At 51.2% G+C, this 13406-nt stretch overlaps 1 protein-coding gene across 1 annotated transcript in view; it reads right to left on the reverse strand.

The window, feature by feature from the left end:
* Positions 1-13406, reverse strand: part of EPHB1 (EPH receptor B1) — a 427022-nt gene that overhangs the window by 362309 nt on the left and 51307 nt on the right. The window lies entirely within an intron of this gene.

Below are 13406 nucleotides of genomic sequence, written 5' to 3' on the forward strand. Positions count from 1 at the left end.
CAAAAATGAAAATTACAAAGATTATGTAGGGTAAGGAAAATAAGAACATTTCATTTGTATGCATCTGGACAGACTGAAAGAGGAATCACCAAAAAATGAACTCGGGGATTTTATGACATAAATCATTATTGTAAAAAAGGAGAAAATCTGGGGCACCTGGGTGGCTCAGTCAGTTAAGGGTCTGCCTTCGGCTCAGGTCATGATCCCAGAGTCCTGGGATCGAGCCCCACATCGGGCTCCCTGCTCAGCAGAGTCTGTTTCTCTCTCTCTCCCTCTGCCTGCCTCTCTGCCTACTTGTGCTCTCTATCAAAAAAATAAAAAAATAATTTTAAAAAAAAGGAGAAAATTTGCAAATAAATGCCTGTTAATTGAATGAGGGATTGCTCTTGCGCAGGGAAATTCGAAGTCCTAATGGTGCAGCTGGTAGGCTCCACGGGGACAGAAGACAGGGTCTTGAGGCTCAGAAGGAAGATGTTAATGAATCCTATTACTGGCTGCTGCAGGCTCCAGCAGAAGGCGGGGGGGATCTCAGCCAGCGGGGTGGGGGCATCAGGCTTCACGGAGCAGCACCCTGGGATGGGCCCTCTAGAGATCTCAAGCCTGGGCCCACTGGACCCAGATCAGGGCGCAGACCTGCCACACATCTTGATCCAAATGAGCTAGAACACGCTGGAAGCTCCTACTACTCCCCAGGTTAACTCCGAGCAGGATAAATGGGGTGGAAGGTGCTGCCCAAATGAGTTTCATTTATGCCTTCTGATAACCACCACCCCAAGGCTGTGTTGGAGAAGAATTTTCTCTATTTGGCAACCATCATTTGACGGTCACCCAGTGAGGCCTAAGGAGGAGCAATAACTGGAGAGGGAGGGAGGAAAGAAGATACTATACCACATGACCCTGGGTCAGCACCTAAAACAGTTAACTAAGAGATGCTGACAAGAGGCAAGGCACAAGAAATCAGGAGACGCTCCGGGTATTTTTCTGCCCCAAAGGAGTGGACCTGAGGAAGACAAAGCCCTCTAAATCAGAGGTAGAACCTCCCTGAATTCCTCCTCCCCTTCCTCCATGGGTCTCAGCTCCTGTAACTGTGCAGGTGGGGAGGACTTGGATTCCCAAGTGGGGACAGCCCAGTGCTTCCGAGGGGTCTGCAGGCTGGTCTTTGGGGACCAGCTGGGGGTTTTGGCTGGAGACGGGCTGGCTGGTCCTGGCTCCAGCACCGTGGCTGACTCTTCGGTCACCCGCCCTCCCTGTGCCATGTCGTTGCCTCAACTGTCAGATGAGTGGACTGGACCAGCTCTCAAGGGTCCTTTCTTGTGCTTCTGTCTGTCATTTCCTGCTGTTAATTCTAGCAGCCTTTCCAGAGTAGAGAAGCTTTCCCATGGCCTTTCCTAGAAGTGGTTTGGGGTCAGGTTACATAAGCTCCAGGCTCCTTATGTTGGGGCTGCTCTATGGGCTGTTGATGGAAACAGATTTTAAATCATCCCTTGCCATGTTGAGTGCAAACACACCATCACTTCGGTGCCTAACAACACCAGCCATCAGTGAAACTTCATAGTTAGCAGATGTTCAGCAGTAATTACCTGCACATCAGATACATTCTCCCTGTTTAATTACTCAACTGTGGTAACCCCAAATGCCCTCCCATGTGCCACTTTGAGTGCTCACATAAACACACTCGAAGCATTGCCCTTGATTCTGACCAATTAGAGAACCAAGTGAGCACTGGGGATGATAGCAGGACAGGCTTCTGGGCCCCAAGCAAGGAGTGCATATCACCCCAACCTACAGTGATATCCTGGAGTTGACAATAACGAGGATGATAAAGTTGATGGGACCATAATGCTTGCGAGAGAAAGTTGTCAGCCCGAAGCGGTTCTGGAAGAGTTAGGTGGGGGGATGGAACAAGCTAAGGCCCCCTGGATGGCTTCCAGAAAGCCTGCCAGATTGGTATCATCTTTCATGAAGTCATCCCAGACCAGGTCAGACCCACAACTGTGGGAATGTTTGCTAATAACTTTCACAAAGAGTGATGAATAACCAGGATGCCGACGTGTTGCTTTCGAATGAAATGAGTACCGTACCATCCAGGTAACCAGAAAACCTATATCGGCTCACCAGCACACTCTCTCCCTATAGACAAGCTGCATGCAGAGTCACAGTATCCAACAAGTACAGGGCAATTGATGATCGAAGTAAATATTTAGAGCATCTGGGTGGCTCAGTCAGTGGGGCACCCAACTCTTGATTTCAGCTCGGGTCACAATCTTGGGGTCCTGGGATCTAGCCAGGCCCCCTCCCCCCACACCTCCCCACCCCTGTATCAGGCTCCATGCTTAGTGGGGAGTCTGCTGGAGGATTCTCTCCCTCCCTTTCCCCCACCTCTCGCCCCGCTTGTGTATACGCACGAGTGTGTGCACACGCTCTCTCTCTCCCTCAAATAAATAAATAAATAAATCTTAAAAAAAAAAGAAAGAAAGAAAGAATTAAACACTTAGCAGCATCAGGCTCCAGCAGGCTCTGCCTTCACCTCCACCCTAGGGATTACTGGGCATCACTTCTAAACAGGTGCTTGGGATGAACACCGCCCCCCAGCACGGTGCTGGGATGGACACTGCCAGTTTTATTTCTGTTTGCAGGATTAACCACCCCACCCCACCCTTATCTAGTGCCATCAGGCCCAATTTCCTTGCTCTCTGCTCAGGGGCACACGCCAAGCTGGCATCCAAACAGAGGAAGCCATTGAGTGGATCAGAGGCCAGCACCATGCCTGGGGCTGACATCCTCAGCCGCTCAGTGGCCATGACATGGCCAGCTGGGAAAAGTGACTCGCCAAGCAGAACACCTGTATCAGGACTATGAAGTAAGACCTGCCAGGCTGAGGCAGCTAGGAGGAGCCTAGGCCAAGTGGAAGCCAAGCTGGAAGGAAGCAGAAACTCGGAGGGAGGGAGCACACACTGAGAGAAGAGGGAGATCACATGCCTGGGGGACCAGAAAGAGAGAGGACAGGCACGAGGAAACTCTGAGGCTCAGGCTGGGCAAGGAGCAGCCCAGGCTCCCCCGGGAGCCTTGCCGCAGTGGAGCTCACCAGGCATGCCCTTCTGGGGCTGGCACACCCAGCTTCCCCTGCCTTCCTGGCATCAGGCCCTTACCAAAACACCCTGCCCAGTCACTTGGGAGGGTCTCAATTCCCACACTTCCTTCTTGAGATTCATTTTATGCAACAGAAATTCACATCCTTCAGTGAGATGTGCAAAAAGTAAAACCTTCCTTTTTTTAACCTTCCTTCTTGTCTAAACCAGTGTTGTCCAACAGAAATATAATGCAAATCATATATATAATCTCAAGTTTTTCAGTAATCATATTATGAACAATAACAGAGCAAAATTAATGATAATAATTTATTTATCCCAATATGACCAAAATATTACCAGTTAAGCATGTAATCAATATAAAAATTATTAAGATATTTTATTCCTTTTCTTCATTCCAAGTGTTCAAAACCTATGGTATATTTAACTTACAGCACCTCTCAGTTAGGACTGAGATGGAGTGGGGTTCAGGGAAGCTGAGCTATCCTCATGGGGTGTGGCCATCTGCTCCTGTCCCCACCCACACTGAGTGCCAGGCCTGCCCTCCGAGGGGAGGCTGAGGCACCTGACTCGTCATGCTCATGTGTGCCTCCCACTCCTGATGCAGCCCCACTGCAGGCCTGGTCCCAGCTGCTGGCTGGCTCCACACATCCACTCCCCCAAACCTGTCCATGGGTCCCCAAGCCCATGGCAACCCCTCTCCTTCCCCAATCCCAAAGTGGGGCTCCGGGGCAATGGCACTCAGTTCCACCCTTGCCTTCCTCTCTTTTTGTCTTCCTCCAGGAACCAGAAGGGTTTTCTTATTTGTATTCCTGAGTGGGTTCTAGACCCTCATAAATTAAGTTTGTTGTCTGTAGTCAGGTCACTTGACTTTGGATCTTAGCTCCACCCATTAGTAGCTATATGACCTAGAATAAGTTACTGGACTCCTCTCTCCCTCTCTTTCCTCAACTATAAAATGGGCATAATCCCAATACTACAATCTCACAGAGCTGCTTTGTGGACTGGATGGCAAATGCCCATAAAACACCCAGAAGAGTGCCTGCTACTGGGTCAGGGCTTAATAACATAAGTTATGACGATGGAGCAGAAAACTTCTCTAGCTCCTAGCTTCCTTCTTCCCTACTGTACAATATGTTTCCCCCCTCCCTCAGACAGCATTATTGGTAGAAGGATTGCAGAGAAATTAACAAGCCTATAGATACAGAAAAATATATCAAGAGATACTTCTTTAAGATTTATTTATTTATTTGTTTTAGAAGGAGAGGGAGAGAAAATCCCAAGCAGGCTCCACGCCCAGCATGGAGACCAAGTAGGGGCTCAATCTCACAACCATGAGATCATGACCTGAGCCAAAACCAAGAATCAGACGCTTAACTGACTGTACCACCGAGGAGTCCCTATTAGGAGATATTTCTAAAATATCATTCCCATTACAGTTAATATATCTCAATCAGGTCACAGCTCAATCTGTAACTAGGAGCCAGCTGATTGCTTTAAGGTGACTTCTGATATCTCTGCTCAGATGACTAGTAGGTTGTCATTCAGAGGATACACATTCCCCCCATTTCTAACACCTTCTAGTTGCCCCCATGTTCTGTCTACAGGTAAGTTTCTTCCCATCTGACTGCGGGATCCAATGGGCACCTTTGAACTTCTTCCAGGGTGTTCAAAACCCCCTCAAGGATCTGAGGCAAGCCTGCAAGGCAACTCCACCCCACAGGCACATGTCGTCCCTCATCCCAGTCCAGAGCCTCTAGCTTCTGGGGAGACCCTCTGGGCCCTTCTCTAAGTTTTGGCTGCAGGCCTTGCCTCACTCTGGATTCCAAAGCATACTGGAAGTCGCTGCCTGAAATCTTACATTTTATTTTATTTATAACCCACTCTGTTCTAGAAGATGTAAGGTAGGTCTTATAAAAATTATGTAAAATATTATAAGATATCTAAGCAACCACATAAAAACTATATATTGTTATTTTGTAAGTTACCATACACTGTATATAATGTGGTGAAATTATCTGAATATTGCACACGTGTGCACACATCTATGTGTTGTATGCTCATGCATGTCTAGGAAAGTCACAGGTAAGCTAAACACAACATTTAACAGATTGCCACAAGGAGGGGTAAAGATTATAAATGACTTCATTTTCTCCTTACACTTTTCTGTATTTTCTTAACTTTTTGTAGAACATCTATTATTTGTTTTATAAGAAGAAAAGCAGTAAGAAGCCTTTAAAGAAACACAGGTAGGAAAGAAGAAGCCAAACCAAAAATAAAGGCATAATCTGGAGCCCACAGTGAGGCTAAAACAACTCATTTTGTATGGCCAAGCCACACATTCCGAGCTGGCTTTTCTAACAGTCAACGGATGAGGAAACCCTAATCATTTACCCGAGCCACGGGGTGCACAGGACATAAACTGAGTGATTGTTCAGAAAAGCCCAGCCATTCCTGATATGGAAGCCTGAAGCAAATGCCTCCCACGGGTCCTCACAGAGGACACCGTGAAATGCAATGAACGCTGCCAATGACACACTCACAGTAAACACCACCAAGAGTTTCCCGGGGCTGTTCCTCTAAAACCCCTCCGTGCGGGCTGATGACAACTCGCCAAAGTGGAGTGCAGTAAAAGCAATTCCTTGCCGAGTGGAAACCATGAGGCAAGGGGCACGGTGGATCAGACTTAATCCAGAGGGCAACATTAGAGGATCACAGATCACCTTTCAAGGAGCCTCCTCCTTAGCTTGGCTCTTCTTTCCCAGGCTTGGCTCAGCTCAGCTTAGTCCCCTAGGTCAGCGGGCAGGATCCTACACCTCTGCCCCAAAGAGGCTGCAGATGCCGACTCCTCTAGACATTTGTTCGTTCTACACACATTCACTGAGCACCTCCTGGGCACTCCTATCATACAATTACTCCCAATAATCCCAGACCCATCATACACCCAGGGCCCCAGCCAGTCCCCCTACCCGCCCCCCCAACCCGCCCCGACATCATCTTGGAGCTTGCAGGAAGACAAACACTTTTTTTTTTTTTTTTTTTTGCACAGAAGCCTTGGGTTAATCTCCAGGGCAGGAGAGGAACATGTGTGCCTGCCTGCACACCAACAGTATGGGCTCACGGGAAGGACTCTGTGATGGATGGGCTCTGGTCCTGGTTGAGCAGAACGCACTTGACAGAGGCGTGATGTCGCTCCTGCATGGAACCATGACTCGTATTTACCACCTCAGCTTTAGTTCTGGGTGGTGGAGCCCAGAGCCTTCTCTTCCTCCCTAGAGCCTTCTCTTTTCCCTATCCCCGTGAAAAGAGGCCAGGAACACTGCTGGGCCATGGTGCTTCTGATGGGGGCCCCCCATCTGGATGCCACGTCTACCAACTTTCCAACTCCACTCCAACCACAGACCCCTCCTCTGAGCCCCAGATCTACACATCCATGTCAAGTCCCCCAAACACGGCGGTCCTCCATCCTTTCCCATTTCAGCAAGTAGCACCACCATCAACTGGCTGTAAAAGCCAGAAACCTGGATGCCATTTCTGACAACTCCCTCTCCCCTCCCTCCCACAGCCTTCACTAAAATATGTTGATTTTTAAAAAAATTTTTAAAGATTTTATTTATTTATTTGACAGAGAGAGAGACAGTGAGAGAGGAAACACAAGCAGGGGGAGTGGGAGAGGCAGAAGCAGGCTTCCCGCGGAGCAGGTAGTCCGACACAGGGCTCAATCTCAGGACACTGGGGTCATGACCTGAGCCAAAGGCAGATGCTTAATGACTAAGCCACCCAGGCGCCCCTAAAATCTGTTGTTTTTTTCCCCAAAACGTGTCTGACATTTCTTTTCCTTTCCAGATACACTGTGAGAGGCTGCCCACAGGCACCACACGAACTGGGACATCCTCAGGGGCACCCGCAGTCTCGGCCAGCTCTCCTCCTCGGGCTGACCCAGGCAGGGCAGGGGCCGCACGTCACAGAGGAGTCCAAGCTCACTGTGGCTCCTCAAGCCTACCACCTGCCGCCCTCCTCTCTCTCCCTCTGACAACACCAGCTCCCAGGGTAGGCCCACCTTGCTCTCTCCTCGATTTGCTTTCACGTCTTCCCCCACTTCTGTTTTCCCCTCCTATTCTGCTCCTTTCTCTCCCACTCCTTGGCCTTGTCTCCTCTCTCTCTCTCCCCGACTCCACTCCCTTCCTGGTCTTCAGATGTGACAGTCACAGAAAGTCAGAGTTGCCAGTGACAACAGTCAGTAGATGCTTTTACCTGTCCGACTTTATGGATGGGAACGTGAGGCTCAGGGTGGGAAAGTGTCTCCCCATGCTCGCCGCGGTTGGCAGGCAGCAAGGTCGACGGTAGGGTTATCCTGAGCGCAGCCAACCCTGATTTTCCTGTCCCTTACTCCATGTCTGTGACCCACTGCTGAAGACAGGGCCAGTCATTCTTCCTACAACACAGTCAATAATCAGGGTGCTTGGGTATGTCTGCGTGTCTGTCTGTCTATCTGTCTCCCCCCCCAACATTTACTGCGCACATGGACACCCACACCCAACATCTCAGAGGAGAGCAGTTTCACCCTCTCTAAATGTTACTTTTGTGGCTTTTCAGGACTTCAGTGCTCCTCCTGGTGAGGCTGATGCATTCTGCTGCAGTTGGATGTGCCTACAAAAATCCTCTTCAAAATCCCATCACTTCGCCACAAAAGATCTAATAAAATACCACAAAACGGGTGCCCAAAGGAAATACGGGGCGGAGGTGGAGGTGGGGGGTGGGTAAGAGCCTGACCCTCTGCCCTTCTCTCCTTGTAGCCCCATACGGTCTTGGCACAAGAGGGCTGCAGAAATCAAATAACATCTTCGGAACCCATCCAAATTTAACAGAGCCATCTGTGAGAATGCTGCTTGCCAGGGTGGGAGTGTCAGGGGGTGTTGTGGCTGCAGATTTAGGGCTCAGGCAGACTGCCAGAGTGGTGGCAGTCGAAAGGAGGGGACCATTGAGGAGGGCAGTGGTGAGAGGTGGGGCAGGCGGATGACAGCAGATGGCAGTGCACGGTCCTGCGGTGACCGCTTAAAACAGGTAAGAAGACACCCTCGAGGTGAGTTAAGTGCACAGCCCCCTGCACAGGATGAGGGCCGGGCACATAATCTGAACTTGGACAGACCCTGACAGTCCTGGGGTTCTACTGAAAATCCACCTTGGGCCAGAGTTTCAAAACAGACAGCGAGCAAAGAAGGATGCATTAAGATCCCGGGTTCATCCTCAGGTCCATGGACGCATGTCAGGTGTCCAGAGCCTGGCAAAGGACGATGGCTTGGCTCTGAGCACAGACATAGCTACAAGATGCTAAACAAGGTTACAGGTTGTTGTTTTTTTTTTCAAGATTTTGCACCATTATAGGATTTTCAGCCAACATAATTCATGAAATGTGTAACAAGGGGGATTTCGTATTTATACCTTCTTTTATAAGACAGCAGGTGAACAAACCTCAGATCTGAAACAAACTATCCCTTGTCAGGCCCTGAAGAGTGGCCACAGGGCCCATGGGGCAGAGCACCGAGGACAATGAGCATGAACCCTCAACGAACTCTCAGTAGCCCAAGGAACAAGAGTGCAGAAGCGAAGACAGCCCATGTGAACCCTGCCATACACATATACATCGAATTCAAGGCGGACATCCACCAGGAAGGGGGGCCTGCTGTCGGACGAGCGGGACTCCAGAAGCGAGGTTACAGGAGGAGGAGGTGGGGGGGATGGAAGGGAGTGGACAGTGAGGGAGCAGAATGAAAGGGAAGAAAGCAGGGTGGTGGGGAGAGGAAGCAGGGGGGATGCCAAGAGGAGCTGTAATGCACAGGACTGGGGCCCCATGGGGCAAAGGCTGTGAAGACTGGACAGTGGGAGAGACCCCAAGGAGGGCCCTGAAAGGAGTCTCTCCAGAGACCTAACTGCCCTCGGAAACCCGTCACTGAGAAGGTGGATTTGCATGAAGAAGCCATGTGGGCAACTGCTCAGCAGGCTCCCTGCAGCCAGGCTTCTTCCCTCCACACAAGGCCTGTCCAGCCTTGGGGGCCCCAGTCTCCCTTTTTCTCTTGGCTGGACCCAGCCAGACCCCGGAGGGACACAGAACCAGCACCTTGCCTCCCAAACACACTCAGACTTTCAGCCCAGGAGGAAACAGGGCAATGATCCAACAGGGAAGAGAGGAGAAAGGCAGTTCCTGATGGGGTGGAGGTCAAGGTCCATGCTTCTATTGTGATGCAATTTCCCTTCCAGCTGCTTCTGCAGGGCTGTCCACGAGGGGAAGGGGGCAATCACCCTCCTGGCCCTGGACACACCAGCCCGGAGTGTGTGATGCAGCTGATCCTGCTCCATGGGGAGACTGTCTGGCCTTCCCTATGCCCACAGAGCAGCCACAGGTGCTCCCCAGGGGAGGGGGAGTGGGGTGGATTAAGACCCGCCAGCCCCATTAGACAGCAAATCAGGAAGCCCCGCAGGTCATGTGGGCATATAATGCAGCCTGCCTCAGACACAATCCCCAAAGCCCTCTGGGGCCAACATGAGTGGCTGGCACCAAGACCCCTCTCCATCAGCCCCCAGGCCCCATGACTTCTCCTCACCTGCATGCCTGGGACATGCTCCTCTTCCTGCCCCGTGCTCCCCCGTTTCCCAGCCCTGGCTGAGAGCAGTCTGTGAGGGCAAGCCCAGAGGATACTCAAGAAGACGGAGGGGTCCGCATCCCTCTAGGCCCCCAACCTCTTTTCTCTCAAGCCCCAGACCAGGAGGGCAGTCTCCCCAGGGGCCAATGTGGAGGACAGAGAAGGTCAGAGAAGGTCTCAGCCCTGTACTGGAGAGGACTGAGGCTGGGCCAAGCTCTCTCTCCTCCGCAGGGAGCTCCGTGCTGCTTTGCTGTGGAGCAGCGATGACGTGGTCGCAACTGGTGGGAAGGAGATTTAATGCTGCTATTTTAAATGACAGCCATTGTTCCTTGGCAATTTTATGATCAAGGAAAAGAAAGAGGACTTTTAAGAAGCAATGTAGCACATTTACGAAGCCCTAGAGGATGGGGGAAGGTGAAAGAATGAAATGGCTCCAAAGAGAAGGCAGAGCCATGCAGGCACCAGTGACCTCGTCCCCTCCCCAGCGCCCCAGAGCACCCTCAGGGGCAGCCTCCCAGCCCAGTCAAGGGACACCTGATGCTGGGTGACCCCCCCAGAGTTGGGCCCAGAAGACTTAGCATGAGGCAGGGGCGATCCTCTTCCCAAGATGGTCCTTCTCCCCACAGCAGGGGGCTTGTGGAGCAGAGCTCGAGGACACACACCCATGTCCATCCCCTTCCCCTCCCCAGCCCAGCAAAGACAGCAGTGTAGGGAAACACAATTAACCCGAAGTGTAGGCAAGGGCGATGGGCCCTGCCACACAGGTGCTTGTGATGTGGACTGGGCTGTACGTCCGGAGACAGCCAGCCAGCTGGTGTGAATGGCTTCGTAGCCCTGATCTCCTCACTCTGCCCTCGGGGTCCCGGGGTCCCTCCTGCATCCTCACGGTGGCAACAACAGCTCCCCCTGTGCACTCACCCCACTCCAGAGACAGACGGAGCTCCCTGTCTAACTCCCAGGTCCACCTGCTGGCTCCCCACCGTGCCAGCTACAGGGACTCTGAAGCCGGACATCTACCCTGGGCCAGCTGCCTTCCAAACCTCCTCCTTTGGACCCCGGCCACTTCACCTTCCAGGGTGTCTCTACGTGGGGAGGCTCTACTTCTCCCACAAAAGCTAAAAGACCCTTCTCCATCCAGTCTTCCTGGTCACCTTCTTAACAGTTCCTCACGAGTCTAAATCCATGGTTCTCAAAGCGTGCTCATCAGTATCATCTGGTTCAAGAAGCAATTTTTTGGATTCCACCCAAAAGCTACTCCAGTCAGAAGCTCAAGGTAGGGGAGCACCATAGGTTTGGACAAGCACCACTCCCCCTGCCCCCAGATGATTCTTTTGAAGTCAAAGAACCGCTGGTCAGGAGCGTGGACCTCTCCCACTGGTGTGCACATTGACGCTGGTGGCCTGGGCACCCCACTTTAAGAATCTCCACTTAAATCTCTGGGATGCAGCTGTCCAAGTTGTTCATCTGAAACTCGGGCCTCCCACCTAAGATGCAGGTGTGGCCTCCGCAGGGCAGGGCTGGGCCACCTCTGTGGGCTCTCCACGGGACCTGGCCGGTACTCAATGGGTATCTCTCGCACTGGCCACAATCCTTCCACTCCCCCTTCCCCGGGGAGCACCTGTGGCTGCTCTGTGGGTACAGGGAAACAGAGACTATGACTTCTGGGCCGCACACTTCCACCATGAAGAGACAACCTCAAGCTACCAGAGGTCTTCTTCTTCTCAGAGAAGAACACAGGAGCACTAGTGGGCTGCATGTCATGGAGGAGCTTGCTGGCAGGAGAAGCCCTCGCTGCTGGGCGGCAGGTGCCTTGAGGCTCAGCTCGGAGAGTGGCAGCCGGGGAGGGAAGCGACTCCCTCAAAGTCTCTGGCACCATTATCAAATCAGCACCATAATGGCAAGAAAAAGTTATTTCTATTTTAAATTGTCAATATTAATCTAATGCTCACGATGAATGGAGTGGTGATGATAAATGGGGTGTTTAATAAAGACAAAAGCTCCAGCAGCCTGGGAGAAAACCCCCTTTGACTTCAAGTTATCATCTTGATTAAAATTTCCATTTTATTATCCTAATCAGCAATTGTTGTTCAATGTGCTACAATTTCTATTTTCTCCACTTAGAGAGATAATTAACAACACTATAAACATATTAAAAGTAAAATGTTTATTAAAATTGCGGTTATCCATATTTAACGTATTTTTAGTAATGCTTCATCAAGATAACCCTCGCCTCCAGGAAGACTACCCTAAACCCCACCTCTGCTGAGAACTTCACCCTGTTCCTGAGGTCCCCCAGGGAACAGCCCTTGTCCTGGTCACACAGCCCTGTATTCAACAGCTCTTTCAGTTTAACTCAGTTTCATTTCATGATATCCAATCTGACATCTCTTCGTGCAAAGCATAAGAAACTCATTACTCTCCATTAGGAATGTGTGGCTGGGACGGAGAGGAAACACAGATGGGAAACTGAGGCCTACAGAAATACAAATATTTCCCCAAATAAATCACCTTGCATCTCTATGGAATTAAAGATATGATGAGCGAATAGCCATTAAGCACCAGTTATGAGCAGGCTCAGTGGGAGGAAGCTGCAGTGTTTCACAAGCCAGGGCCTGACTCCAGGCAGGGCACTGGGGCACACCATGTCTAAAGCCACAGTGGGAAAATTGCCGAAGCCTGATTTTTTTTTAAAACAACACGGATCCTCATCCAGATGCGGACTGTGATTCCTCATATAGGACATCTGCTCCATGCTCTATGAAACACCTGAGCCAGCTGGAAATGGCCACCTCCGTTCACCCGCTGAGACTCCCAGGAGGGGCACCCTGACCAAGAGCCTTCTGGGTTCCTCCTCCTGCCTTCTTCTTGAGCTCCTCATGCAGGGAAGACCCAGCGGGCTCGATCTACCCACCTTCTCCCACCCACCTTCTCATGTCCTTTAAACAAGGCTGATTCAACACCAGACATGTCCTCCTGCAGCCTCCAGGAGTCGGGAAGGGCCGTGAGCGGCCACCATTCCTGGACAGGACCTGGGTTTGAAAGCGCTTTGGCACAGATGTCATTTAATCCTCTCCACGGCCTGGGAAAGCAGGTGTCCATCTGCGCATTTACCGACGAGGAGACTGAGGTTCAGTGAGGTTAAGTACCTTGTTCCAAGTCGCCCAGTGACTGGGCCGGTGGCAGTGCCTTCCGAGCACAAGCGGTCTCCTGGGGAGTCGGTGCTCTAACACACGTCTCGGGCGACAGGTTGAGCAGTCAGCTCTGCAGCAGGAGGGGCACCAAGCCTCGCCCTGCTTGTGTTGGAAACTCTTGGGGGGCTCCTGTGAACAGCCTCTCTGTCTGGGATGTGTTTTTCCATGATGCGTGTGTTTGAACTTGGGTCACCTCCGGGTATCCTGGAGCCTTCCACGGGGAAGGGCACGTTCTGTTAATCAGCGTGAACCGGCACCTGCCCTCTGACCCCACGGGAAGGCAGGCATGCCGGAGTTGACAACACTTAGGGAAATGAAGGAAACGGCAGTCCACACAGGCCCAGAGGTAAGGGCCATTAATCTCCCTTCACTGAAGGAAATGAAATCATTATGTCTGCAGCTACAGAATCCAAAAGAACAAATTTCCTGCCAGGATAATAAATGGATTCTTTTGTGTTCGCCTCGACTCCCGTCACATGACCCTC

The sequence above is a fragment of the Mirounga angustirostris genome, unplaced genomic scaffold (assembly GCF_029215605.1).
Source record: "Mirounga angustirostris isolate CCGP_5_RB_7025 unplaced genomic scaffold, mMirAng1.0.hap1 SCAF_1, whole genome shotgun sequence".
Classification (NCBI taxonomy): domain Eukaryota; kingdom Metazoa; phylum Chordata; class Mammalia; order Carnivora; family Phocidae; genus Mirounga; species Mirounga angustirostris.